The 27,794-nt window shown below is 40.9% G+C and overlaps 1 protein-coding gene across 4 annotated transcripts in view; it reads left to right on the top strand.

Annotated features, from left to right (window-relative positions):
- LOC115789189 (disabled homolog 2-interacting protein) overlaps positions 1–27,794 on the top strand; it is a 124,317-nt gene that overhangs the window by 14,294 nt on the left and 82,229 nt on the right. Inside the window, exon 1 of one of the 4 annotated variants that reach the window (XM_030742470.1) lies at positions 20,233–20,335. The exons of the other annotated variants lie outside the window; for them this stretch is intronic. The gene's annotated coding sequence lies outside the window, so the exon portion shown is untranslated. Of the gene's footprint in view, positions 1–20,232; positions 20,336–27,794 lie in introns of those variants that run through there. 4 annotated transcript variants of the gene reach the window in all.

Below are 27,794 nucleotides of genomic sequence, written 5' to 3'. Positions count from 1 at the left end.
GTATCTCTGTTATCTCTCTCTTTCTGGCCTTGTAATTTTTTTTTAATCGTATTCCAGTGAAATGCAGGGCTGTTTGATAACTTTGCACCAGTGCCGTTTGTTTTCTGTAACGCGTAACTATTTGTGTATTTCATTTTAACTTAGTTCATTTTTGTAAGTCATGCTGAGTTTTCTGCGTGCTTGCAGGCTGTAATGTATGAAGTGAAGAGCGAAAAAGCTGAATAAAACAATTATGCAAAAGTTGGGATGCCATGTACTGCACAAGTATCCCACAGCAAGCCTGTATAGGCCTGGATATATGCACCTCTGCCATAGATGAGGTGTTGCTGTTCTACTCCAGCTGCAAACACTTTACCTTGGAATGAAAAAAAATCTTGTGAGTATTATAGTAGTAACACATTTAATTATTTATAGGCATATTATGGGTAATACCTTACAGGGAGAGATCTTTAAGTGTTGCCATACAGGGGTCCATTCTCCTTTTAGCAGCTCCATTAAAACCAGCTCATCTGTGTCACAGGCAAACTGGGGAAACTCCAGCATGTACACTAATACATTTTGCAGGGATCCATTGCGTTTTCATAAATCACACCAACACTCGAACCACTACCTGAACCAGCGAGGCTTCATCAGATGTCACTCGCCCTTAATGAAGACTCAATATGCGCTTCGTGAAAGACTTCCTGAATTTCTCGACACGCACTCCGAAGCCTCGACACAGCAGTCCCATCACCAGTCTGTTCACGTTCTGACTCCCGAGTCCTGCATTCTGGGTCTGAAACCTGCCTGTTTCACTGCACTCTCTGATGATATACTTTTCAGCACTGATGGTGCCTTATCCAGCCTTTCCTCTACGATGCCCAATCAGTCATGTTGTGGACATGTTGCCAATTAACCTAATTAGTTGCAAAATGTTCCTCCAGGTGTTTCCTTTTAGTACCACTTACTTTTCCAGCCTTTTTGTGGCCTTCTTCCAACTTTTTTTGAGACATCTTGCTGCCATCAGATTAAAAAAAACAAACAGCCTGATGCAGAGAAGATTCAAGATAAACATCTTTTGTCTTGATCGTACCTGCTCAGATGTTCCAATCATTGTGAAATCAAACCACCTGCGCTCATTTGTCAAATTCTTTCCAGTTTTCCTTTACCCCTCCCACCCCCACCCCCCACCCCCACACTCCAAAATAAAAAAAGTGTAATTAGGTAGAGTCATAAATCACACAACAAAAGGTTTTTGTGTTTGACAGCAGCATAAAGAGGTGGTTGCACTGTGTATGTGGACTTTAAATTGGGGGGGGTGGAAGAGGGTAGGGGATGTTTTGGCTTGCAATTACTGAGCATGTGTTTTGCAGGGCGCTTTCTGTGCACATGCTCCGTGTGCGATCGTGTGTAATAATCTGTGCCGTGTGTTTCATTTTCTTTCAGATAACATGTTTGGACATGTGGGCGCAGCTGTACTCTTACTGCACTCATTGCTCAATTAGCCATTTCAATTGTTTTCCTGGCCAGTGAATAAAAAAAATGACTACTGTGAAATGTCCTGAATTTAGGGCTACAAAACATGACTTTGTGACCCCAAATTCTTTGTTTTGTTTTTTGGCGTTTTCTACCTTTATTTATCACTGCAGTCCAGAGAAAGTGGGAGGGAATGGATATGTAGAAATAAACATGTAGGCCTTACTTAAAAACTGTTTGTTTAATTCACTAATCTTCCTAATTGCGTTGTCTAATTCAGCGTGGAAGGGGGCTGGAGTTATCCCGGCTGTCATGGGAAGAGGCAGGGTATACCCCTGGATAGGTTGTCAGCCTATTGCAAATGCCACCTACAGCTAATTCAAGTCACCAGTTAACCAAACATGGAGAGAACCGACCAAAGCAGCCGGCTCCCAAGAACTGACAACATCTAGACAAACTGTGCTGCTCTTGTATCTTTGAAATGTTAATTTATTCCAACACAGCTGATGTTGCATGTTGAAAGGGACCTGCATAAACACGGGTTACGCTAGGAGCCTCAAGAAATTCTCGGGACTTCAGTAAAGACAACTATAACTTTGCTGCTTTGGTGGAGACGCTAATGGCCAAATAGTTAGCATAAGTTGTATCTTGGTGTGTGAGCTGTCCTGACAACCAGAAATAAGTAGTTTTGTATTACTCATCACAGCCCTTGACTGCAGAATCACAACAACAATGCCCTTGCAACTGGCTGGTATGAAGCAGAAAAAAAATCTTGTTTGCGAATTTAGTGGTGTGTCAAAAGTAGCTAAATGCTTATTTATTTATACTAATATATAGAGACAGTTTTTAATGAACCCAGCAGTACTAACATACTCATCAACATTTTTACTACCAATGAGTAAAGGTCCCTTACATTTGTTACATTTACCACAATACTGCACTGCTTGTTAATGCGCACTGAGGTATAAAACTGGCCTTATTAGACTGAGCTGTGAGTCCTGAAACTTTTTTTTTTGATCCAGAACTTGATCCATAATTCATTTTCTCTTTTGAGGCCGTCGTCATTACTGTCCGCCTCTCAGCTGGAAACCGAAATTTGAGTCTCATTCACATTCATTTCATTCAAATATTGAATGTGTCACCAAAATAGCGCTATTAGACCCTGCACAGTTTTGAAATGTGTGTAAGCCACAGATTAAATAGACTTTTTATTTATACATTCGTGGGTGTTGCAAGCTGTATTGTTAGTTACGGAATAGCGGTGCAGTGGTTGGCACCATCACATCACATCAAGTCAGGCTTGCCAGGACCTTTTTGTGAGGTGTTTACATGCTTTTTTTTTTTTTTTTTTTCTTCCTGTGATGTGTAGTGTGGATGTGAGGGTGAGGGGTGAGTCACGCTGTGTCAGCCCCCCCGTGATGGACTGCAGCCAGTCTAGGGTGCCCCAGCCTGTTGACCTATGGCTGCTGGGGTAGACTCCAGCCCCACAGTTGTTTAAGCAATTAGGAAAATGGAGTCATTTTAAGAGACTTTCTGAAAGCACCTACTTTGAAGGAGAAATATTTTGTATTCTTTGTTTATCAGTTCTCTTCCCCAGTTTATCTTACAGCCTTTTCTCAGTTTATCACTTACATACGAGAACATACACAAACAGGAGGGATCGTGAGTGACGTAAAGAATGTGGCCAAATATGCTGAGGAGAATCAGAAAACAGGAAACGGGGGGGAAATTAACTCCCGTCACAGAGGTCCCCCATTCCCTGCAGTGTACCTCACTTCCTGTCACATAACTTCCCACCACCCATTTTGACTCTTTCCACACACACACACACACACACACACCACACACACACACACACACACACACACACACACACACACACACACACACACACAAACCACACAACAGATACTCGCACGTTCCAACATAACTGCCCACAACTATTTTAATGACAAATCACTAATTCCACTATTAGTGGGTGTTTGGGGGGTTTTGTTTCAGTTAAACCTGTTTTCATTAACAATGAGCTACAGTTGAGTGGCTTGTCAGTGTGAGACTGCACTGTCCTAGATAGTTACACTCCTCCTGCGTCCTGCCCTCGATCTCTCTGAATAGCTACACACACACAGTAAAGCTGCACAGATGAAAGCGCGGTCGCTCAGTTAGGTGTTTGAAGCTGTTAAAATACAGAACTCCAAATCCATCTGCTTCCTCCCTTTCTAACAAGTATCATGTCATCATCGGAAGGATGCCAAATACAACCACCCACTGCGTGCATCTGTGTCTGTGTGTGTGGTGTGTGTCGGAGAGCGAGACTCGAAGATTATTGTTTATAGCTTGGATGTGGATTCCCACACAGCAATGATGCTGATCAGTCAGATGGCTTCGTGTTCAGGGAACATAATTTAAATGCCTGTTTTGATGTTTTTCTTTGCTTCGTGTTTGAGTGTTTTCTTCCACGCATCTGTGTGCGTTTAGATTTGTTGGCAGATTCGACTAGCTGTGTTGCCTACAGTGTGCCTGGCTGAAAGTGACTGAGATCAGAAGGCTTTTTGCCAGCTCTGTTTCCACATAACAGGAAACTGAAAAGGTGATGCTCACTTGCATCAGCTGTTAAAGCTTTAAGGTTTTCCCAAACCAAAACAAACTTTTTTTTTTTGGCCTATGCACAGATTTCATTTAGAAACTTGCTGTTTGTATTTACCTTGCAAACAGAAAGGTGCCATGCTGGTTTCTAGACTTGTGGTTGAAAAACAAGTACTAAAAATAGAGCAAGATCAACTTTTATAGTGCCAGCAATTACTCAAGTCATGGTTGCCAAAAGTTGTAACTAAACCAGTACTTCCTTCATCCCAGGGATTTAAAAATATATATATATACTAATGATCAAGTCATATGAGCCAAAATTAACCATAATATTTATAAATCAAACCAATATTCTTTGAAGTGTTCTTGGAAGTCTGCTGGTGCACACTACAGTAAGATGCTGTTCACACTACATAGATGTGGTGTAGTGGTTGATTTATTAAAAACAAAGTCTTCCCAGTTGTTATGAATAGACTGCCATAGACTCCACAGCTGTTTCTCTGCTCTAGGCTTGTAAACATCTTAAGTTTGGGCGTTTCAGCATGAGAGTCTATGGGAAGTGACCAAGCAGCAACCTCTGGAGTTGGAAAAATGATGAAATGAAATATGATAAGCTGGCCAAGGGAGAGAAAGCTCCTTACCATGCATGGAGGCTTTCACCCCAAATCCAGCACCCTGAGACTGTACGCTAGGCGGAAGGAAGGAGGTCGAGGACTAGTGAGTGTCAGAACCACTATACTAAAAAAAAAAAAAAAAAAGAACCACTATACTAGAGGAAATAACCAAAATCCACGAGTACATCAGGAAGATGGCCACAAGTGATCATGTCCTGAAGATGCCATTCAAGGAATTTCACTTCTGCATTAGTTGTATTTTGCCAGTTGGTGCTGATATTAAACAGACATTATGTTTACCGTGATCACCAGTTTAGTAAATTTGTAAATTAATGTTTGCTCATAAACAGAAATTAGTGCTCCAGCTAATGGGAAGGCTGATTAATTTTGACATTAACTAAGAACTGAGCATAATTTCTACTTAATACATTCGCTTACTTTGTCAAGTCGATCTCAGTACATCTCGTTTAACCCTGCAGGGGAGCCCAGAAATACCCTGCTGTGAATTTGTACTGAATACAGATCAAAATGATAAATTATGTAAGGCTCTTGAGTACGATACCTTCACACAACTGAGTAAATCTCACAGTTGCCAAGTCCTAGTGTGTGCTGCAGGGGTACAGGTTGTTATAAACAAACATAAAGAAAGATATATGGAGAGAAGTGATATAGTGGAGTGAAATTTTATATTGATTTCTTCAGATACACAAGCCCCGCAGGAGGAGATACAGGTTTGCAGCTATGTAAGGTAACCATAAGGGTGATATAATGCAGCTATGGGCCATGCAAAATAATATGCCACATATCAGAAAATATACTGGTAAGTGTGAGCTTTAGAAGGTCAGGGACAGGGAGCAATATTTATTCTGACCTCCAGTGTATTCACTGCAATATTTATGCTCTGCTCCTTGTGAAGCCAGAGCAGAATATGTGGGATTTTCAGCAACACAAAATGAGCTTTATTGTCCACAAAGTCTGAAGTTGAGTCAGATGAAGAGCAGGCTTCCAATTTTATGCAAAAGAACGGACGGCCCTGGGGAAATCACAGACTTTGAGGATTCTTGATGCAGGTGTGTTGTGAGGGCCAGTCCAATAGCATTAACCTTTTTTTTTTTTCTTTTTTGAGGAGGGGAGGTATAATGAATTCTGGGATAACCCAGCCTCTTTACAGTTTCTTGGCATTTTTATCCAGAATTTGAAATCCATTACTGTGTGTAATATGCTTTGTGCCACCGTCTGCCACACAACCCCAAAGCAGAATATCAACAGCTGGCAGGGTGGCGTTCTTTAATCAAATGCTGCTTCTTTGTCTCTCTCTGAGTACACCTTTGAAAATTGTTGTCAGAGGCCATTTTTGTCTTCATCTGTCCATATCAGTTTAACAAAACAGCACATCCAGGTGTTCCTTTGCATGCTGTAGACATTGATTTCTGTAATGAGGTCACAGGCGAGGTTATCCACTGTTTGTGCGTCAGTGCTGCACAGCTTTCTTTTGCGGTGACATGGAGGCTTTGTGTGGCCTTTTTTTCAGCAATCGCAAAGCTAAAAACGCTTAATGCATTTTTATAGATCCTTTCCTTTCCTTTTAGGCACCACTCAGGCATCAGCTCAGATCCTCAGTCAGTAAATGTGGTCACGAGATTTGAGCTGACAGTGCTGAACGCCATTTCTTGGCTTGCATACGACTGATAATTTAGTTAAACCTTAATATGTTTAATGCATATCTTTGGACTGTGGGAGGAAACCGCAAACACGGGGAGAACATGCAAACTCCAACAGAAAGACCCGGCCAAGGTGGAACCGAACCTAGGACCTTCTTGCTGTGAGGAAGCAGTGCTAACCACCACGCCATAGTGCTGCGCCAACACAAAGTCATAACTTTAAAAATTAATTACCTATTTTTAATCCTGAACTCGTCTTTTATCCGACTGTTAGTTGGAATGAAATAAAACAGAGCTGTGGCTTCAGGTGGCAGGAGTATAGCTAATGATGGAGAATCAGGTTCAATAAGTAGTGATCAGAAGATCACTGGAAATATGTAGTTTCCACCTGTATATGATGACAGTTGTCATTGGTTGGGCTGCAGAAAATGTTCAAATTTCAAACTGAAGTTTAGGAATGGCTGCTCTGAAATATTTACCCCTCCGTCAACAGTAATCCACTTCTTTCCCGTCAAAGCTGAGCTTTTCATTAGTACATAATAACAGGCAAGACAATAAATAAATAAAATGAACAGTACAGTAAATTCAAAAACTGCTTTTAAAAAGAACATTTTTGAGGCAATGCTGCCTACTGTATCTAAGGCCGTGTGCCATCCACAGCTGTGCCGATAATCAGCTATTTGGATATTATTTTCATTGTTTAGAGATTCAGTTTCCGGTTTAGGGATCCGAATAATCATTTTGTAAAAAAAATGTGAAAAATATCCACCATCTCAGCTTGGCCCCATGGCATCTCTCACTCTCAGACGTGATTGTCACGCTGCAGTTCACCTCTTTGTTGCTGCGACTGTGTCATCTAGAAATAACACTTTTTATAACTTTTCTTCAAAAAAAAAAGTGCTCGGCAAAAATGCTGTGAACACCACTGCTCTGCAGCGGAGCTCTTATTCTCCCTCTCTTATTCTCCCTCTGCTCTCTGCCTATGCAAAGAGAACAAAGCAGCACTCATCCTGTTGGTTAGGACATTTTAGGGAATCATTTAGATGTAAATATGGCGCAGCCATCATCTGGTATAAAATCATGAGACCATTCACTTAGATTCTTCATTTGAGATAATTACAGGCTTTTTTTTAATGTGGAAATATCAGCATGTCTGTCTTGCTCGCAGCAATATAATCATGCTTCTGTTGTGCTGGATTTTCTTTTCAAACTTACCACTTTTTTACTAGATTTAATTACTTTCTTTCTTTCTTTTTTCTTTCTTTCTTTTCTTCTTTCTTTCTTTTCTTTCTTTCTTTTTCTTTCTTTCTTTCTTTCTTTCTTTCTTTCTTTCTTTTCTTTCTTCTTTCTTCTTTCTTCTTTCTTTCTTTCTTTCTTTTCTTTCTTTCTTTTTTCTTTCTTTCTTCTTTCTGTCTTTCTTTTTTCTTCTTTCTTTCTGTTTCTGTCTTTTTTTCTTCTCTGTCTTTCTTTCTGTCTTTCTGTCTTTCTTTCTAATAAGCACCCAGCAAAAACAATCTAGGAACTCTTGCTCTAGTTCGGCATGAGGAACACCTCCATCTGTACTGTTCAGCACACAGCAGCAACACCATGGAGAGTTTGTGCACTGTGTGAGACACTGAGAGACACTGTGTTCCTTCTAACCTTCTGCCTGAAAAATTGTCTAACTTGTGCTCATGATTTTGCCAGGCGATGTTTGCCGTTATAATATCCAAACCTCTCTCCGCTCTCCTCCGGGAGCAAATCTTTGACTATTCCCAGCTGATTATCATCTATTGTATGGTGCACAGTGGTTTATGTGTAAGCTAATCCCAGCTGTGTTGTTTTGAATACGGTGGGCAGCATATCTGGGGAGCATATCTCCCGTCTGAGTGTCATTGACGCATTGATTTAAGTCAGCTTGATTGTACTGCACAGTTTGTGTGTGTTTGCTCTTTGTTTAAGAGGAGATCTAGACTCTGTGTGCTCATAGCATTGTAATCTTTGTAGCGCACCAGCTCAGTGCGGCTGCCACATTTAGACATGAAAGCGGGTGATTGTATGTCAGACTGTGTGCATGCAGGTGAGAGATCAATTAACAGTTGGCACGTTTGCTCACATCAAAGGTCAGTGGGTTGATGGAAGAGAAGTACCAGCCTTTGGCATTGCCTGTATGACTGCCAACTCTCTAGTGACCCCTCAGTAGCCTCCCTCTGTGGGCCACTTAAATTTCACATGGGCCGTTTACAATTATGCCCAATTTGTTCATACGACAATGGAGCCTCTGTGACGGAATGGATAGCAATGACCCTTACATGGGTTGTGACTGAATTCCATGCATTCCAATCTAAAGCACATAAAGTGTGATTAAATAAAGTAAGAAACACAGTAAGGTTTTATTGGTCTGATTTAAGCTTTATTTAAGCAGAGTTGTGGGTAGTGTCTAAGTGTGAATGGCAGATGAGCAAAGAGAAAGTGAGGAGTAATTAAAAGAGAAAAGAGAAATGGTGCATCTTTATTGCATGCGCACAGTTAGGGAAAGAGCAATAAAAAGCTGGGGAATGACGTTTGAGGAGATAATTGAAGCACTACAGTTCTACTTCTGTAATGACATGTTTCTCTTCCTAAAAAAAAAAAATCCACTTCCTTGGCGTTCCCTGTCCTCTAATTTTTTAGTCTCTAGAGACCGTCCTGCCAGGGAAAAGAGAATTATAGATTTCTTACCAAAAAAAAAAAAAAAAATTATGAACACTATTTCAGAAGTGTGTGTGCATATTTAGTTATATATTAGTCTTCTAGCTGTAAAGCAAGAAGATGAACACTTTTTATATAATATTTGGCATCAGAATGGACAAGCTTTCAGTACATCCTGTTGAAATGAAAGGTCACAGTGCTTTATTTGTAGCTTTTGTTTCACAACTAAGCTCCACTCTCAATCTTTAATGACATATTGTTCAGTTTATTTAGTATAGAGGGTTATATGACGTCATGTGCACATTGAATGTGGTGCAACTATCAGTTGCAAGGATGGCAAGCGGTTGGTGGAGGTTGCTTGCTGTTGGCAGGTGAAATCAGTTGCAAAAAGAGCTCCACACCAAAAACCTCTTTATGATTGCTTTGGTCACTACCAGGTCGCCTGTAGTTTGGATGGAAGATGCCAACTTATCTGCAATGCTTGCCAACTAATGGCCAAGAGGTAGTAAAACTCTCTGCTGTTTCCGTGAGAAGGCCACTCTGGAACAGTTAAGTTAACAGCTTTATAACACAGTGGAGGATGTTCACGTGGCCTGCCTTGCTCTTACCAGTGTTTCAGTTGTGTTTTTGCTTTCATGTGGATGGAGATTTGTTAAGCCTTTATAATATAATGATATGATTATTTTTTTCTTTTAGAACAGCAGAAAACCCCATTTTAAAAAATAAATAAATAAAAATTCTGGCATATGTGTAGATCAGGCCATAATAAAGTACTTTAAGCTTTTATTTCTTCCATCCCCCTCCTGAAAGAACAGCCTGCATTTGGCATGGGATTTAAAGGGACTTTTCATCTGGATTAAAGGAGAAATTACTTCAAAGGAGATGGACAGTGAAAACTTATAAAGAGCCTAAAATGTACTATGTGTCAGTGTACGCTTCCTTGAACAGATTCTCCATGAATGATTCTTCCTGTTTTCTTGATTAAAGTCTCATTAATAAAGATGTAATTGCACTCATGAGTTAGCAGGTAGCTAGAATCTGTCCAGCAGTCTGCGGTTCTTTCTCTGGGTGGTTGTTTTGTGCCTTATTGAACCTACTGAGGATTGATTGCAACAGATTTTGCCGCGTAAGCGTTCGCTTGAATGTCAACAACAGACTAACAGGGCTTTTCAAACCATAATCCTTACATTGTCTCTTTGATATGCGTTGCACACAGCCGTGCATGACCGTGCTTGTTTACTGTCAGCAGGAAGGCTACATGGTATCACACATACTGCATATGTGTTGGAGAGTCATGTGTTAGTCACATTAAAAAAAAAAAAAAAAAAAACTAATCATGTTTTAAAAGTTATTGAAATGTGTGTCAGTTTGTCTGATGTGTAACATTGCAGACACACACATTGTCAGCTGGGAGTGAGTGGGGGTCATATCAGGGTTCAGTCTCTAGCAAGGTAGATAAATTCAGGCATGAATGGAAAGCAATAGCTGATTTTTTTTCTGTGCTTTAAAAACGCTGTTGCAGCATGTTCATGGATAGAGCGTGGTTGGTTTCTCTGTGTATGTCTTATTTAGCGAGTTACAAATACACAACAGTGGCATTGCAGATTACACGTTCTACTCTTTACGGTACTTGTTGCCATCTTGGATCTAATTATTATACATTCTTTTTTTGAGTTCTGGTTTTCAGTTCAGTTTCCCTTCACTCAGTTTCCAGAGTTTCAGTTCTGTTTTTATTAGTTTCAGAGTTAGACTTTCATGTGATTATAATATGGAGGGGATTTTTTTTTTTTCAGGGGCACATTTTATATTCAGAATAGATATTACTAAATAAGCAGCACTTGAACACAGTCATGTAGACTGTCTCAAGTATTAAAAAACAGATGCACAAATCTTCAAAACCTAATGATAGCTGATGATAGCTGGTATCAAAGTGGTTGTTGTCAACTTTCTCTGTTAAGTGGGGCTTTCTGCTTCAGGCTCTGTGCGCGCTCATAAGAAAGGGTATTTCACACATCATATGACTCTTATTCCACGGAAAATGTCAGAGACATTATCAGATGATAAAATGGTGATAAAACATAAAAATGTAACAGTAAAATGCAACGCTGCTGCAAATAAGACGAGAGAACAACGCCGCAGACAATTGGCAATCTGGTGATTTAGGAACAGAGAGCGGTAAAATGAACATTTAATTCCAGTTAATTATTTTAACGCCAAGCGGCCTCTCAGTGCTGCTGTTTATTTCTAATGCGACGGCTGCACACTGCAAACTGCATCCATTTAAACATTAAAGTTTATTTTCCCGCAGCCTGATGATGGAGATGTGGAAACTGCTTTAGATCAAAGTGAAATTCATTTTACTCACTGAGCAGGTATTCTCGGTGTGCGCTCTGTGCCAGTAGCTGCAATTCCAACACTGTAAAAGAGACTTAGCAGCAGATTAGAATCAGGTTTAAAAACATTTATACAGTTCCTAAATCGCCAAATTAATACGTGCACAGTTTCTCCTCTGTAACTTCACAGCTGGGTTTCATTCACGATGTCAGTAAGGTACATCTTGCGCATATAAAACACATTTCCCCCCAACAGAGACTCTACATTGCATTATGTGGTCAGCATAAGTTACCACAGTGATTTAGGCAGGTAAAATCATCCTAACATCATAGATCTATGCAGCTGCTGTTGCACTTAAGAGAATTAGGATTAAATAGTTTAACCAACTAGTATTTCTGGTGCTGATTAGTAAGCACAGCAAGTTTGAAATATCCAGTCAATTAGGTGTAGTCACTGTGACATCATCTTTTTGCTCATATAGGGCTTTTACTTGTATTTAAGTGGTGACAGGCATTTGTGTTTGTAATGTACAGTATTGTATTTGCAGTAGGACTACAGTTCAGTTTTCTTTGAAAGCAGTTTAGTTTTTGTTTCATCTTCAAGTAATTTTGGTGATAGAGGCATGTTTTGCTGTCCATCAGCCTGTCTGTACCATAGTTGTACATCCAATATCTTGAATGTCTTCGGGGAAGAGCAAGAGCTTGGCAACAGTGGGAAGGAAAAACTCCATTTTAACAGGTAGAAACCTCCAGCAGAACCAGGCTCAGGGAGGGCCAGACACCTGCTGAGGAGACAGAGAGTAGCAGAGACATGGATCTATAGAAGAATTTCATAAAGGCATTTGTGGCGGTTCTCCTGGTGTGAAAGAAGCTGGAGTGTAGCAATCTTGTTATTCTTTAGTTCTTTTTTTTCAATGTCGCCGTCATCATTCATTTAACAGAGGCTTCAAAATAAGCACAAAGTTACCACAAAGGCTGCTTAGTGGCGAGACTTGCTTCTGGAAAGAGCTTGAAAGCAGTCGCTTGTTACTTTAGATAATGAATATGACTATGCATGTGCCCCTTGTGGCATTTAATATTACATTTGAAGACAACATTGTCAAAGGTCCTTCTGTGCTTCTCTCAAGTGGTTGTTTCATAAGTGAGATCTCTCTCATCTCTCTCTCTTCCTCACTACTTATTTGTTCTCTTTATTCCTCTAATCAAAGCTAAGAGGAGTTCATCTCTTCTCCTCCTCCTCCTCCTCCTCCATCTTGCATATCTGTCTCTGGCCAACGGTGTCACACAGGCTCGCCTGTTCTCTTTCTGTCTCTAGGCTTGTATAATGAGCTCTGCTTGGGACAGGACATTCTGCAATTTGGCCTTTTACTCTCAGGCCAAGAGGGAGTGGGAGACATGAATAAGAGGAGGAAGAAAAGAAAGCATGGATAGATGTAAGCAGTCTGTCACTACAGCAGCACAACTAGAATGCGTTCAAAGAGAAATTCTGCATCAGCTGACTCAATTGCTCTACATATGGTATAGTGACCGGAATGGGCAGGATTAGAAATGAGTACATCAGAGGGACTCTGATATATTCAGAGTTATAGAGGCAAGGCTGGGATGGTTTGGACATGTGCAGAGGAGGGACTGTGGATATATTGGACAAAGGATGTTGAAGACAGAGCTGCCAGGCAGGAGGAGAAGAGGAAGAGCACAGAGGAGGTCCATGGATGTAGTGAAGGAGGACATGCAGAGGGTTGGTGTTAGGTGGGGACAGGCTGAGATGGAAGCAAATGATCCACTGTGGCGACCCCTAAAGGGAGCAGCCACGAGAAGAAGAGGAAGAAGAATGGTAGCAGAAATCCCACCGTCCACATCGGACACATCGAACTGTCGGAGTTTTGTAATTCATGGTTCCCCCTGTTTGTGCAGATTCATAATTATGATGCTGTAAATTGAACTATGTCACCTAATGAGGATATTTTGCATTGTGCCTGCATATCATGATAAACAATACTTTTTCTTTCTTTAAATGTTCAACCCAAAGGTAAGACTGTGCTTAAAAGTCAGAAAAGTAATTAATATTGGAATGAAAAAAAAAAAAAAATGAAGTAACCCCAAATGCTCCAAAGGAATAAGCCAATGTGTGTAGGGAAAAAACATAAATAACCAAAAAAAATCAATATATCCAGGACAACACGGCCACTACCACCAGCTCCACCCTCCCCACCCCTCAGGAACCACATGAACAACACAGACAAAAATCTGCAACATTGAAGCACCAGAGGAAATGAACAGACCGATTCATCATAAATACACTGATCACCCTTATTATCCATATGCCACATTGAGATAAAGGTGATAAATTAAAAGGGTAAAACCAATGCAACCAAAAAGAAATAAAGATTGTACATTAAATATACAGTTTTAGCAGTTTTGTGACAAACATGTTTTAGTATATGGTCACTGAGATCCCTCCTGTATGTGCTTGCATCAGTTAAGGCTAAACAGCTGCCCTATTGACTGTTTGAAGTGGCTCAACAGAGTGATGTCGCTGCGTCACTGAGTTGTACATTACCATGTTTTCCAGGAGGGGGCAGTATTGATACATGTTTGATCTGCCTTGGCTGATAGGCTACATTTGTATCTAAGTGCTGTATATTACAGCTATGTTTTGCACAAAGAATAATGACTACATTATAAATACTGTGCATAGTATAGATAAAACTGCAGACATAACTACCTAGTTATGATAGAAAACAGGTTTTGTTTACCAAACAGCTTGGATTTAAGGAAAAGTTTAAACCTGCCCGTGCCTGCTTGCTTTTATTTCGTTTTATCTATTTATAGCATTTTAATTGTTGTGCCTTATTTTAGATTGTAAAGCAGTTTGTGGCTTTTGTTCTGAAAAGCACCACATAAATAAACTTGACTTCCTCACTTAGTTGTAGGACAAGTTGGTTGCTGTTTACACCAAATCAGAAGTGACTTTATTACATATAATAAAGTCAAGTTGTCTTTTAGAGGATAAGCTATGATCTCCCCAAGGAGACTCGAGCAGCAGCAGTCGCAATCAGTTTTGGCCTATCCGCTGCTTGTAATCCATACTAATGTGTTTTTCTATTTCCAGATGAATGAGACACTCAGTCCTTGAATCTTTATGCTTTCTTAGAGCTGTCTAATCCCCGTGACTCCATCTGAGATGTTTTGCTCTAATGGCTGGCTGTATTTCAGGTTTAATAGCCACTATGTTTCCCTCTCTGCGTTAGACCCTGTATCTGTGTGGGGAGAATAGAGTGGGCTGTGCTGAGAATCAATACGTCTCTCTCTTTGTCTTTTTTGTTTGCGGGGAAAGTGGAATAAGTTCCATTTTCAGAGCAGCAGTAATTTAGAGCGTGGCAGACTTTCTCAGTGCCTTTCTGGGTTTTAGGTCTCACTTTCAGAACTCTGAAACGCCATCGCTCCTACCATCCTAACACTGAGTGTTTCGGTTTAGTATGCCTTGCTCATTACGCTCTTTCAAGTACAATACTCTTGGTAAGTCAAGGTTAGGAGAGAAGCTGACTGAAACTTGTAAAGAAACAGAGTGAAATATTACTCCTTAGTGCTAGCTGGACTCACTTCTACTTTTCTTTTTTTTTTTTCTTTCGTGTTTGCTACCATGTGGATTCTTTCCCCAGTCTCTTCAACTTCAGATTCCCAGTGTGATGTTTTCACTCCTCCCAGGTTTATTTTCTCTCAGATAGCAGCCATCACAGGTTTTTCAGAGCTTTTTCTAAAGGATTATACTGTTGTGTTTGAGTGAATAGAATAATTTACCCTCATTTGCTGTAATACGCCCTCTTACATCAAACACTTGTTGTTGAGCCCATCATTTGATGGTCAAGCACAGGAACACAAAGGCTTTGCGTGAGTTTACCTGCAAACCTCCTTTTTTTTGACTCTTGCTTAATTCCTTCTCAGTGCCCCTAATGGCCTGTACAGTCAGTACAGCCGGTGGAATACATTTATCATGATAGATTGAATCATTACTCTGTCTGTACACTGCAGGACTTTTTGTTTAAAAAGCCTTCTCCACTCTGCTGCTCTTGAGAATAATCAATTCAGTTGGCTGACTGACTGGAAAATGGCCACTTAAATACCTGCTAGTGATTGTTGGCTTTCAGGGAAAGGCTGTCAAAAAAAGAGCGTAAAGAAACCTGCATATCTGCATGAGCCCTATGATGCACATTCAAATATTCAAGTAGACTGAACAGAGCTGACAGTTTTCAGAATTTATGCTATTTTTAACAAAAACAGCTAACGCGTAGCTCCGTGTAATCTAAAAAGGCTCTAGAATTTTCCTGAAGCATCTGCACTTAGAAAATTGGAAGAAAAGTCACTACAACTTGAAAAAAAACTTCTAATCAAATGCACTTGACCAACTCTATAAAAGCAGAGATTTTGGTAATTTGCTGATCTGGAGCAAGTGTGTGTTTAAAAACCCAAGAGCTACAGGTCAGACTCACCAGGCCTCAGTTCATGACAGTAAAATCAGAAAAAGACTGAATAGGTACGGCTTGTTATGAAGGGTTGCCAGGAGAAGGCCTCTTTTGTCTAAAAATAACATGACAGCACAGCTTAGGTTTGCAAAGTTGCATCTGAACAGACCGCAAGACTCCAGCAGCAACGTCTTTTGGACACATGAGACCAAAATGGAGATTTTTGGGGCCATAATGCACCACATTTCACCTCACATCAGCTGTCAGCCACGGCGGCGGAGGGGTGATGATTTGGGCTTGTTTTGCGGCCACAGGAAACGGGCACCTTGCAGTCCCCGAGTTGACCGTGAACCCCTCCGTATGCCGAAGTATTCTAGAGTCAAATGTGAGGCCATCTGTCTGACAGCTAAAGCTTGGCTGGAATTGGGTCAAGCACAGCAGCAACTCTACAACAGAGTGGCTGAAAAATAAAAGAATGAAGGTGTTGGAATGGCCCGATCATCTGTCGACCTCAATTTGATAAAATGCCCAAATGCTGTGGCGGGAACTTAAGAGAGCTATGTGACAATAAATCAAAAAGTAAACATGGCACATATCCTGATCAGTCATGCTACAGGCTTTATTTGGGAGGGATTGAGTATTAGATTTGTTAATAAAGCACTTTGTAATTCTAAATTAAGTTGCCACTGGGGGAACTCTGCCTTGATCTCTTTTTAAAGCTGTGTTCTTCTCAAATTTATCTGCATTTTGTTCTGGAGGTGTTTTTTTATTATTATTATTCTTGTAATGTTTTCAGTATTCATTAATACACACTAAAGGTTATACCACAAGAGTTTGCAGCCAGTACAAACAATAAAACAGAAGCCTGTGGTTTACTTTTTTCTTGGCCTTTTTTTTTTTTTTTTTTTTGGCCCTTTCAATGCCCACTGGTGTGTTTATCATCGAGGCAAAGGGGAGCCACCAGCTGTACATGAACTCTCTATGACCGCGTTTCTCTGCTCTGGCCGTCTATAAACTCCTGGCCGGTCAAACAAGAACTCATTGTAGGTAGCTATTCCCACAGTGACTATCATGCTGGCAAGATCAATCTGCTTTGAAATAAATAGAAAAGGGTCAGGGCTTACACGCGCCTCTTTTGTGTGTATGAATAACACTCAGCTGCCATATATTCAGTAACCTTACGGACTAGGTTCTTAAAACTAGAGATATTTTGTGTATATGACTGCTTTCACCTTTGAGAGTGCTTTTTGTCCATGAGTTCAGTGGCAGCAGTGCAAAGCCTGGACACTGTGCATTCCCTCTGCTTAGCAGCAGGAGGCTCCGGCTTGATACTGAGTGATGTATACTTGCTAAATACTCTCTGTGGGACCAGGGGAATGATTAGCCTATGTTAAAGACATACAGACACGTACGCACACTGCTACATTCTGTCCATGGGAGTTTATGGACTGGGGTAAAGACAGAAACTCTTTTCACGTGCAGCGTTATGGTCCCCACTGCTCTCACTAGCAACAAGCATCATCACAGCGAACAATTGAGCAGCCACTGAAGGAAGGAAATGTATTACAGAGAGAGAGAATGAGAGAATACGAGAGGAAGACTATGATTAGGTACAATCAACACAGAAATCCATTCATCTTAGAAGCCGTGGCAGACCTTGATTACAAGAATTTTTAAAATCGACCTTTTTTTGAGCTCTTGTTTATGATTGGGCACATTGCTTTTTTGTGGTTTTTGTGATTAGGTATCTTGAAAATGCCCTTTTCATAATAGGTTTAACATAACTTTTAAAGTTTTACTCAGTTCCCAGCTGCATATAATGGCTGTTTTTAAATGAGTGGAGTTGTGAAGCAATTTTACTTTTGGGATTCATCTGCCTTACAATTTTTAATTATGAGGATATAGTCAAAAAGTTTTGGAATTCAGCCACATTCTTCTTCAAGGCCAGGTCTTTGTGTAGTGCTGCACAGCTAGGGCGACAGCCGGACTGATTGGCTGTTATTATCCACCAATATTAGGTATTTGCTAATATATGGGTATCAGCATTTATAATAGCCTATAAATGAAAATTTTAAAGGTAAAGAAGAGACAGGAGAAACGCCCTTCAGATATGTTATAGGTGTTGATGTGTTTGTCCAACAACTTCAACTTCTCTATTGGCAACATGTGTGTTTGGAAGCACAACAATCAGCTGATCGCTCAAAGTATAAACAAGTAAATAAATAACTGCACATAACAGACTTCAGTGAAATCTATTTATGTTATGTGTGAAAAAATATATCAGAATATTGGATTTTTAAGTCATCATATATCGGTATTGGTATTGGTCTTAAAAGTCAGCCGAGCTCTAGCCGTGAGTGTTCCTGCTTCTTCAGATTGCTCCCCTGAGTTTCTCTGACCACTTGAAAAACCAATGCAGTTTCACCACAGACGTCAGTAACCCAGCTTTCATGTAGAGGATCATAACCGGTGGCAAAAATTGGATTTCCAGCTGCAATGCAGAGACCAAGCAGCAATAATCAGTGGAAGAACTCATGGTATATAAACCCGAGTGTGTCTTGCTGTTGTTGCGAGCGCCCTGAGGCTTTTCAGAAAGGACACTGGGGGTAAATTGTCTACACTGTGGCCACCACGTCCCATTGAGTTTTGTTTTGGCCACACCAGTACAGTATTTGCTCATCACCCAACCTGTTTGCTCTCTGTGACTCAGCCAAATAAAATTCAAGTTTCAGGATGGCTGTTTTGACAGAGTGGATGAGATGGAAGTGCAGCTGGTCAAAAAAACATAATTTTCCGGAGTAGGAATGCTGGAAGCTGTGCTGTGCTTCACAAAATGACAACCTTAATGGGGACAGGTGAAAGCTTTGGGACACAACTAGTATACTCTTTATTTTTATTTTAACATATTTAAACAAGCACACAGTTAGATCCCCTTTGAAACTGCTTCCAACATCATGAAAGTAGTATCAGTGGTTCTAAACGGGTTGCTAGTGATTAGCAACATGAGGAATGACAGGTGGAACCTGTTCCATTTAAACGCATTACATCATTAAAGTTTTTGGTGTTGTGTCAATATCTCAATGGTTCTCTAAGGTATTCAATAAAAAAAAATGCCTGTAACTGTTTCAAAGGGTTTCTCAGTATCTCACAATTATTTGAGATAAATCATCCTGATGTAACAAAACCATCTACAACTGATGGAGTGTGAAAAACGGTCAGTTTGTAAAGGACTGGCTGCTCCAGAAAATCCAGCTGGAGAGCATGAATCAGCTGTATGTGAGGTCAGAAAGAAGCAACAACAGCTGCCATAATTAACCCCTAATGTGCACGCATCTGTGCATTTGTTCCATTGTGTTTAGTTGTGGACTATGGTCTGTCTTCTTCAGAACACTCTTTATAGCTTATTTATTTTGCTTCTGATAGGCTGTTACTCCCAGGCATGCTTTTTTCTTTTTTTCTTTTTTTTTTTTTTTGCTTATGAAGGCAAATTAGTGGCTGAACTGTAAAACCCGGAACAAGAGTAAGACCGGATCTGGAGCCACTGAGCGTCAGGGGTTGTGATGTTTTATAAGCAAGATTTGTTTACTGCTCTGGCTTTTGTCTTGTCTGAGTGTTTAACCTCCTGAGAACTGAGGGGGGGGGGGAAAGTATCTTTCATTGTAACTGTTTTTTTGTGACCACGATAGAGGACATAAGGTCTCAGGAGGCTGTAGCAGCTTAGTTTGTTTGTGGGTGGGAACTGAAACACGCTGTCTTGTTAACTCCATTCCACTGAAGGCTGCCTCTGTGCCTGTTTTCTAGGCATCCCAAACTTTTGTCCCTGTTGTTCTGAACCACATAGCATGTTTTCTTCTCTACACTCACAGGACTGAGTTCCAGGAGGTGAAGATAGTGGTTTTGATTGTATGTAAACTGTGTTAGGAGGTTCTCCTTTACTGCTGTATGAATATGAGGAATTGGCTTTGTGACTGTCTATAAAATTCCTTTAGTGCACTCTTGCACTGGGAGCAGGAACAGCTTTCCTGTCATTCAGGATACACGCTCACACTATTCCGGACATCATGCCTTTGGGATCTCAGTGTGGGAAACTTTGAGGGGGAGTGCTCAGAGCTTCAGAGCAGTAATCTGAGCTTGTGGGACAAGACACAAGTATTGAACTGAAGTGGATGTTTGATGGCTTAATCTTCTCTTTCTTCAGTGGGAAATGGTTTCACAGTGGAGGGGATTTAACCTAAAACTACCCATGAGGACTTAAGTAGGTGTGAATGTCTGCAAGAGGACTCTCAGGTGAAATTTGCCACATATTTGAGTTGTAGCCCATGAAAACTTCACCTCACGTTTATCTGCACTGATAGCACGTCAGGAGGGCTTGATTTCAGTGCTGTTCAGATATCGAATCTGTGGTGGATTCAGAGTGGGAACTCGCACCATGGCTGGAATTACGAGAAAGGGATCTGGGAGACCCTCATACTACTACAGATTCCTGGGCAAATCCCGACTGCAGCGTCAGCGAAGCCGGTCACGCAGCCGCACCAGGCCGTCTGCCAGCAGGGGTAATAAATACTACAACTGCTTAAAAAAAAAAAAAAAACTCAGCATGCAGCAGTTTTAGTCTCATGTACACCACAGTTTGCAAGTACAGACTTTTTATTTAAACACCAGAGTTGTTTGGACGAAACTGACTTGTTTCTCATTTAATGTTCATATTTCTGTAATCTGTGGCAGTTCCTCATTTCTAATTAAGTACCTCTAAGTACCTCTTTTCTGCATTGCTCATGAGAGAGCTTCTCTTGTGATGGCATTATTTTTAGTCTTTGTAACAAGCGTGCAGTGTGGCTCCCGCTTCTGTGTTCTTAAGAAGAAGTTTGCCAGTTGACACTTTGCTGTAACTAATACACAAAGTGATGCTGCTCTCACATTTCACCATCAAAGCTTGAAAGCTCACAGTTCAGTGTGAACCTGCTGAATTCCATCCACCCTGTTTGGCCACTTTGCCTGCATGTATTTTTAGTTATTAGCAACCACAGAAGGCTGTTGGTTAGTTTTCTGCACTGCATAACTGCATTTTTTTTTTTTTTTTTTTTGCTAGTCTGTGTCCTGGAGCAGTGTGTGTGTTCACTTTCCTGCTTTTCTGCTTCTCTGTGCTGCCTTACTTAGTGGTAACAGCAGTGTTTGAACTGCAAGGTTATAGTGATAAGTCTGCCCCCAAGGCTTTGCCAACATTACTTGAATGAAGAGGAAAGAATTATCTCTGAAATCTTCAGCCTATTGATTTTTTTTTCTTCTTCTTCTTCTTCTAAGTGAGTTGCAGGAACATGCCAACCAGGATATGAAGAATACTGCTACATATGTGTTTTTCTGCCATAGTTATGATGCAAAGTTTCTGAAGTCAAGGTAGTTAAAAAACAAACAAACATCTGGCTCTCTCACTGCTCCTGAGACTTAGCAGCGTTTGTGCTCCTTGGATTCTATAGCAAGAGACAGACAAACCCAGACCTGACCGTGAGAGCGAGACAAGCGCAATGTGTAGGTGCCTGCTTTGTATGTCTTCGCTCCAGCTGATGAAAGAGATGCTTTGAAGTCTCCACTCTGTGTCATTCACTCCTCCAAAGAGCGCACATACACACACACACACATGCATCCAGTTTAAGTACAAAGGGGCACGCAAACACACTTTGCCTTGATCTTTTGCGGCTAAGTGCATGCTCCTCGCACAAAAACTTTTTACACACAGGCTGCGCATTGATATGGTGGCACAGAGACGGGGAAGGACAGGTTGTGAGCAGATTGGATGTTGGTCGTAGTGGTCATATTTTAATAAAAAAGCCAGCAGTATTGAAGTTATATTCCCACTTCTGTCTCATGAAGTAGATTTGAAAAGAAGGAGCTTCTAAATTCATTGCTGGTGTATATGTAGGGCTAAATACATACAGTGAGAAGAATAACAGGCAACTTTGTTAGCTGCACCTGTTTAACCACTTGTTAATGCAAATATCTGGTAAGCCAGTCATATGGCACCAGCTCAGTGCATTTAGGCGTGTAGACATGGTGAAGACGGCCTGCTGAAGTTCAAACGGAGCATCAGAAATATCCAGTTGGCGGCACTTCTCTGGTTCAAAATGCCTTCTGGATGCCACAGGTCAGAGGAGAATGGCCAGACTGCTTTGAGTGGACAGGAAGGCAACAGTAACTCAGATAACCACTCAGTATCGCCAAGGTATGCAGAAGCACACATCAGGTATCCCTCTTCTGTCAGCCACGAACAGGAAACTGGTGCTACACTTTGCCTGGGCTGACAAGGTTAGATTTCTGTAGTGACATTCAGATAAGGTAAGGTCAGAATTTGGCATAAACAGTATGACCACATGGCAAACTGCCTTGTATCAACAGATCAGGCAGGTGGTGGTGGTATAATAGTGACTTACTTGACTTATGCCTGTTGGCACCCTGTGGAACATAGGGCCACAGTGTAATAGTGTAGTGGATATTTTCTTGGCACTCTTTGAGCCCCATAGTACCAACTGTACATCATTTAAATGCCACAGTCTACCTGAGTATCATATATGACCGTCTCCATTCCTTTATAAACACAGTGTACTCGTCATCTGATGGCTGCTTCCAGTAGGATAACGCACAAAGCTCAGATCATCTCAAACTGGTTTCTTGAACATAACAATGAGTTCACTGTACTCAAATGGCCTCCACAGTCACCAGATCTCAATCCAGTAGTGTACCTTTGGGGCGGGGTAGAACAGGAGATTTACAGCGTGGATGTGCAGCCGACAAATTTGGGAGCAACTGTGTGATGCTCTCTATTCTAGCATCTTGTTGACTCTATGCCACGAAGGATTATGGAAGGTCTGAAGTCAAGGTGTACCTAATGAAGTGTCCAGTGCATGTATATTGTGAGATGAAATAAAATTGCTAGCCATCTTAAACCTAATTCAATCTGATTACATCTAAAATCAGGCTACGTGTTTACATGCAGTGTAACTAGGTGCTGGGATGTCAGTGTTTTTGCTCCACTTTGCTTGTTGTCCACCTCCTGTTGAACCAAAGATGTACTTTTCATTTCTGAAAGCAGCCAGAATGTAATAAATAATTTGTGGAAGGGATCAGTTCGCCTCCTACTTCTGCAAAGAATTCAGCCCATTGTTTCAGCCCGCAGCTTTAGTTCACTTCCACTGTTCTGACCGTGCATGCAACATGAAGCTATTTTCACCCACTGCACAGCTGTTTTCATACATGCACTGCAGCCCTGAACTTTTCAACATGTCACCTGACACAGGTGCGTGTGGGAACACAAATGTCTGATGAAGCTGGATTGGGCGTTAGCTGGTCTTTAAACCGCCACCCATGTAGTACATAGTCTTTGTGATGTCAGATTGTGCCAGTGTGCAAACAGTGCAAGTAGACATCTGTGCCTTCGCCGCGTGTGAGTGAGGGTCTTGTGTGCCCCCTTCTGCACACTCTCCCTAGGCACTGAAACAAGCCAATTCTTCATAAATTGTCCAAAGGTTTGAATCACCTGTCTGTCACCAAAATGGGATATTGTTATTTAGCAAGTAACGGAGTCTTTAGTAACAGAATAGCCGCATAGTTTTTCTCTCTTATTATAAATTTAACACCCAGTATTTTCATTCAGCCAAAAGCAGGACCCCGAATGAATTCTGTTGCTGCTCCAGATGGTTCAAACGTCTAAATAAGACATCTGCATCAGCCATGCTTTCTCCAGTTTCTTCCAAAATGACTTTATTACCATAGAACAAATAAAATTGCACCCACATGGTAAGTTTTCTCTAATTCACTGTAATGAGATCTGTGGGGAGAAGAAAAGAAAAAGACAAAAAAAAAATAAATAAAATATGTCTCTCTGGTAAACACTTCACTGTGCCTGAAGCAAGATGATTCGCTTTTGCTGAAACGTGTCTCATATGTGAGGCCCAGCAGCAGAGCGCGAAACAAAAGAGTACTTTTTGTTCACACTATAATCTCGAGTAAGTCGACGATCGCGCCGTCAGTGGCGCACATCAGACGGCAGCCGCGTGAGCTCACGCGTTATTGTTTTCTGAGCGCGCGCTTGTCTGCGCATTGTTATCTGTGAATGGAAAAAAATTCAGGAAGGTTCGCGCTTGCAGCGCTCTGGATCTGTTTCCTCTTCTCTGCCAGGGTCGGCGACATTTACATACAAAATTACGGCTCATCTGAAAGAGGATGTCAGAGAGAGGGAGAGCAGTGCTGCCTGTTCTGACTTGTGTGCGTCGAAACCCCCGCTGCAATCAGAAACCTCGATCTAAATTGTCCTCTGATTGGAATAATGACATTTTTTTTTTTCCACAGCCGAATCCTTCGTTTGTGTCTTCTGTGTCAGTCAGAGTCTTTGTGTATTACATAACAGCTTTAAAGAATGAAAGTAAAAAAAAAAGTTTTTCTTAAAGGTGACTTCACTAAACTTTTTCAGCCTCCTTAGAGAGATGGTTTTGTTGGGGGTGGGGGGGTGACTTTATTAGAGTTTGAGTCCCTTGTGTGCGTGTGTGTGCGTGCGTGTGTGTGTGTGTGTGTAGGCAGATTCCTTATATGGTTGAGCTGTCATTTCCTTCCATCATATCTTTCAGGTAAAAATCTGATATCGGATATGAGACTTACCTTAAGAGTGTTTATGGAAAGTTTGTATCTTTTTCTCTGTATCACCCAAATCTGCCAGTTATTCCCAGATAGAAATAACTTGACGTGTTTTTATCCATTGATCTCAGTCTGCTCCTGCATATGTTTTTTTTTTCTCTCTCCGCACTTTAAAGCTGGCAGAACATCACTAAAACACCACAGGAAGCGATTCTTTTCTGTTCTTCTAGATTACTTTGATTTCCTTTCATCTCAGATGTCTGAGTGTTTTAAATTAGTTTGAGCAGTTTAAACTTTCCTAACCCTTGTCCTGTTTCACAGACTGTATGACTGTAAGAGATTTGTAGTGATTTGGATGTCAATCAAAATGGTTTTGGGATTATTGTTTGACGTCTCAAGCTGAACATTTTTGGCAATTTGCATCTTGTTTTTTGTTTGTTTGTTTGTTTGTTTGTTTTGTGACGGGCAGAGAGGGGGATCGGAATGAGAAAAGGAGGGAACTGCATGCTCCAAACATCAATTACAAGGTAGCCAGACACTATAGAGAACTCTGCTTTCTCATCTGTATGCAGTGAAAAGCATGTTGGATTACATACTGTAGGCGTTTCAAGTAGGGGTTGAGAGTATAAACTCATCAGTAAAATGCTTAATAAGGTCATAAATCAAATGGGGGGTGTGGCCATTTTTTTGGTTTTTTTTGACAGACTTGTGCAAAATCTCACTTCCTTTTTGCAACCAGAGGTGTCGCCCCCTGCTGCCCTCTAGTAAGAATGCAGGTTTAAAGCACTAATGTAATTTACAGACCTGGATGCTATGGTTGTAGTTTATATATGACCTGTTTCCTACCCCAAAGCCAGTTGGAAATAGCTGCTATTCTCCTTCAACTTCTTGCAAAACATTAGATGAGGTGATCTAAAAAGCAGTCTTGATTTGATCTGTCTACAATCTTTTTAGATAGGAGATGTCAGAAAATGAATATTACAGTACATTAAATTACAATAGAAATTGATGTACACAACAGTATATACGGTGACCAAAGTTGGGTTGTTTTTTTTGTGTTTTTTTTTTTTTAAATAATAAAGTTCTTTCTAGCTACCAGGGTGTCTCCCCTGGCTTTCAGGCAACCACACAGTAATGACAATACTTTGTGTAGATAAACAAACAGGGCACATGTGCTAATAAGCGAGTGTTAGCCGTTCCCTCCTGTGTCTAATCTTGTGCTCTGCTGAGCTAATCGGATAATGGCTTTATAATAAAATTAAACAAAAATGACAGCGCTAGAAGATTTCTCGTGGTACTCTCACTAAGTACTGTAAGTGAAGAAACGTGTTTTCCAAAATGGCAAACAGTTTTTTTTTTAAACGGGACGAGCCACAGTTGGAAACTTGATTTAGGTCAAGTTTAAGTTTTCAAGTCTTTGTTTGGTTTAGTGCGGCCTGCGATCACTCAGTGGGCTCTGTGTGTCCGCAATAGCAAGTGAGAGAGGACTACAGAAGAGAACAAAAGAGGGGGAAACGCAGGCGTGGGAATGAGAGAGAATAAAATAAGCAGAGGAAGTTTGGTAAAGAGAAAAATTGAAAAAGACAAGTTGAGTTAACTAAATATTTTCCTCATAAAGCACACATACTCAAACTTAAGGGGTTATATTAAATAAAACTGGAATGTAAGGAGTACTGTAAACTCCAGTATGCAAGTACACAGACGGATAAGTGTGACTCCACTGAGAGTACTAACCAAATCCAGTGCAGTCACATAAGCAACAACTGCATGAAACCATCAAACAGCACAGAAAGAGTTACGGGCAGCAGCAGCTTGCAAGAAAGCGTTTGAACTGCTCAATAACAGCTCAATAATGCATTACCACTGACACTTACTGCTCGTAATCATATTCTCAATGGGTCATTACCAAGAAACACTTTTGATCTGTGCTGCTGTGTCATGCTTGATTTTTGTCCGGTTGTTTACGCTGCGTGTGGGTGTTTGTGTGCGCTCGTATCTACCGATGGGAAGTGAGGACCGAGTTCGGGCTGATAGATAGGAAACATGTTGGCAACAATACAGACAGCCGCGGTGACTCACTTTCTCACTCCTACGTCACATTTCCACCCAAACTCAGGAAGTCAGACAAGTCTGCGTTCATGCTTTGTGTCCCCAAGTGTTCAGCTAGTTTGAATATGAAGGGGTGGTGGGGTGGGGTGGGGTGCTAGAGCTAAGTGGTGCCAGGTTCAGCTGCAACTTCCATGCCGAAGGAATCATTTTGCTGTTTTCTCTCAAACAGATTAGCCCTTTGATCTGTTTCTGCAGTTTGCTCCTGAGCCTCCTCTCTGTGATTAAAGTCATGTTTTAGTAAAAAAAAACTCACTAATCAACATAGACAACGTGATTTTTTTCAGTATTTTCACTTCATTTTCTTCAGATGCATACAATCAGGTCAAGAGTCTGGAGAATATATGAGATGAAACGGCAGAAATTAACATAGAGGCAAAAAAAAAATATTTCCCACTGACTTCCCCAGTTCTGTATTAAAGGATGAAGAGGATGATAATGTATCGCTTTGCCTTGGAGATCGTATAATAGAAAGCAGGGACATGAAACAGAGGCGGTTAATATAGCAGTGCGGCCGTGAAGTGAAGCCATCAGTGCGCTTTACATCATCTTAGTATTTAACCCGGGATTACTCTCTGATCTTAGTCTCATTTCTGAAGTCCGTGTCTTTGCCTACCCTCTTTTTTCCCCCTCAGCTCAGTGAGTCATGGACACAGACCAGACAATGCAGTCCAATAACAACCTGACAGGTGCAGGCTAATCCCCCCTTAATCCATAGATATCAACTCAGATTACAAACTGGGGCTAGTTTTTTTTTTTGAGAAGTAGCTGTAGAACTATAGAAGATTATTGCCTGTCAACACACAGCAGACTGTATGTGCCACTGAGCGTAGTTATTTTCTTGTGCGCTTATGGTACGTGCAGGAGCACAAATGCGCAATTGACAGTAGAAGTTGGGAAATGATGCCATAATGATGCCATATTTCACTAACATGCATTTGGTTTTTTTAGCCATTGTTACCCTGCTCGTGCCTGAAAGACCAATTAAAGACACTGAAAGCAGCCCAGCTCATACTGTAGTTTCTATTCTCAGGTCTGTATGTAATACTGTGATCAACAAAACATGGAGACTGAGAACAAATACTGCGAAGCACAATTTAAGAGCTGCATCCAGAGCAACCTGTGAGAACCAGTTCATAATATCACATAAAAAAGTAATGCAGGAATGATTACCACTTGGAGTTTGAGTTCACCTTGTGCATTAAAGGAAAATCTACCTAGTGCCCTACTTCATATGGTGCCCCAGTGTTTGCCTCTGAAAGAGCTCCAGGGTGCCTTGACTTT

This window comes from Archocentrus centrarchus, chromosome 12 (genome assembly GCF_007364275.1).
Source record: "Archocentrus centrarchus isolate MPI-CPG fArcCen1 chromosome 12, fArcCen1, whole genome shotgun sequence".
Classification (NCBI taxonomy): Eukaryota; Metazoa; Chordata; class Actinopteri; order Cichliformes; family Cichlidae; genus Archocentrus; species Archocentrus centrarchus.
This window is presented reverse-complemented; position numbering and strand designations above follow the sequence as displayed.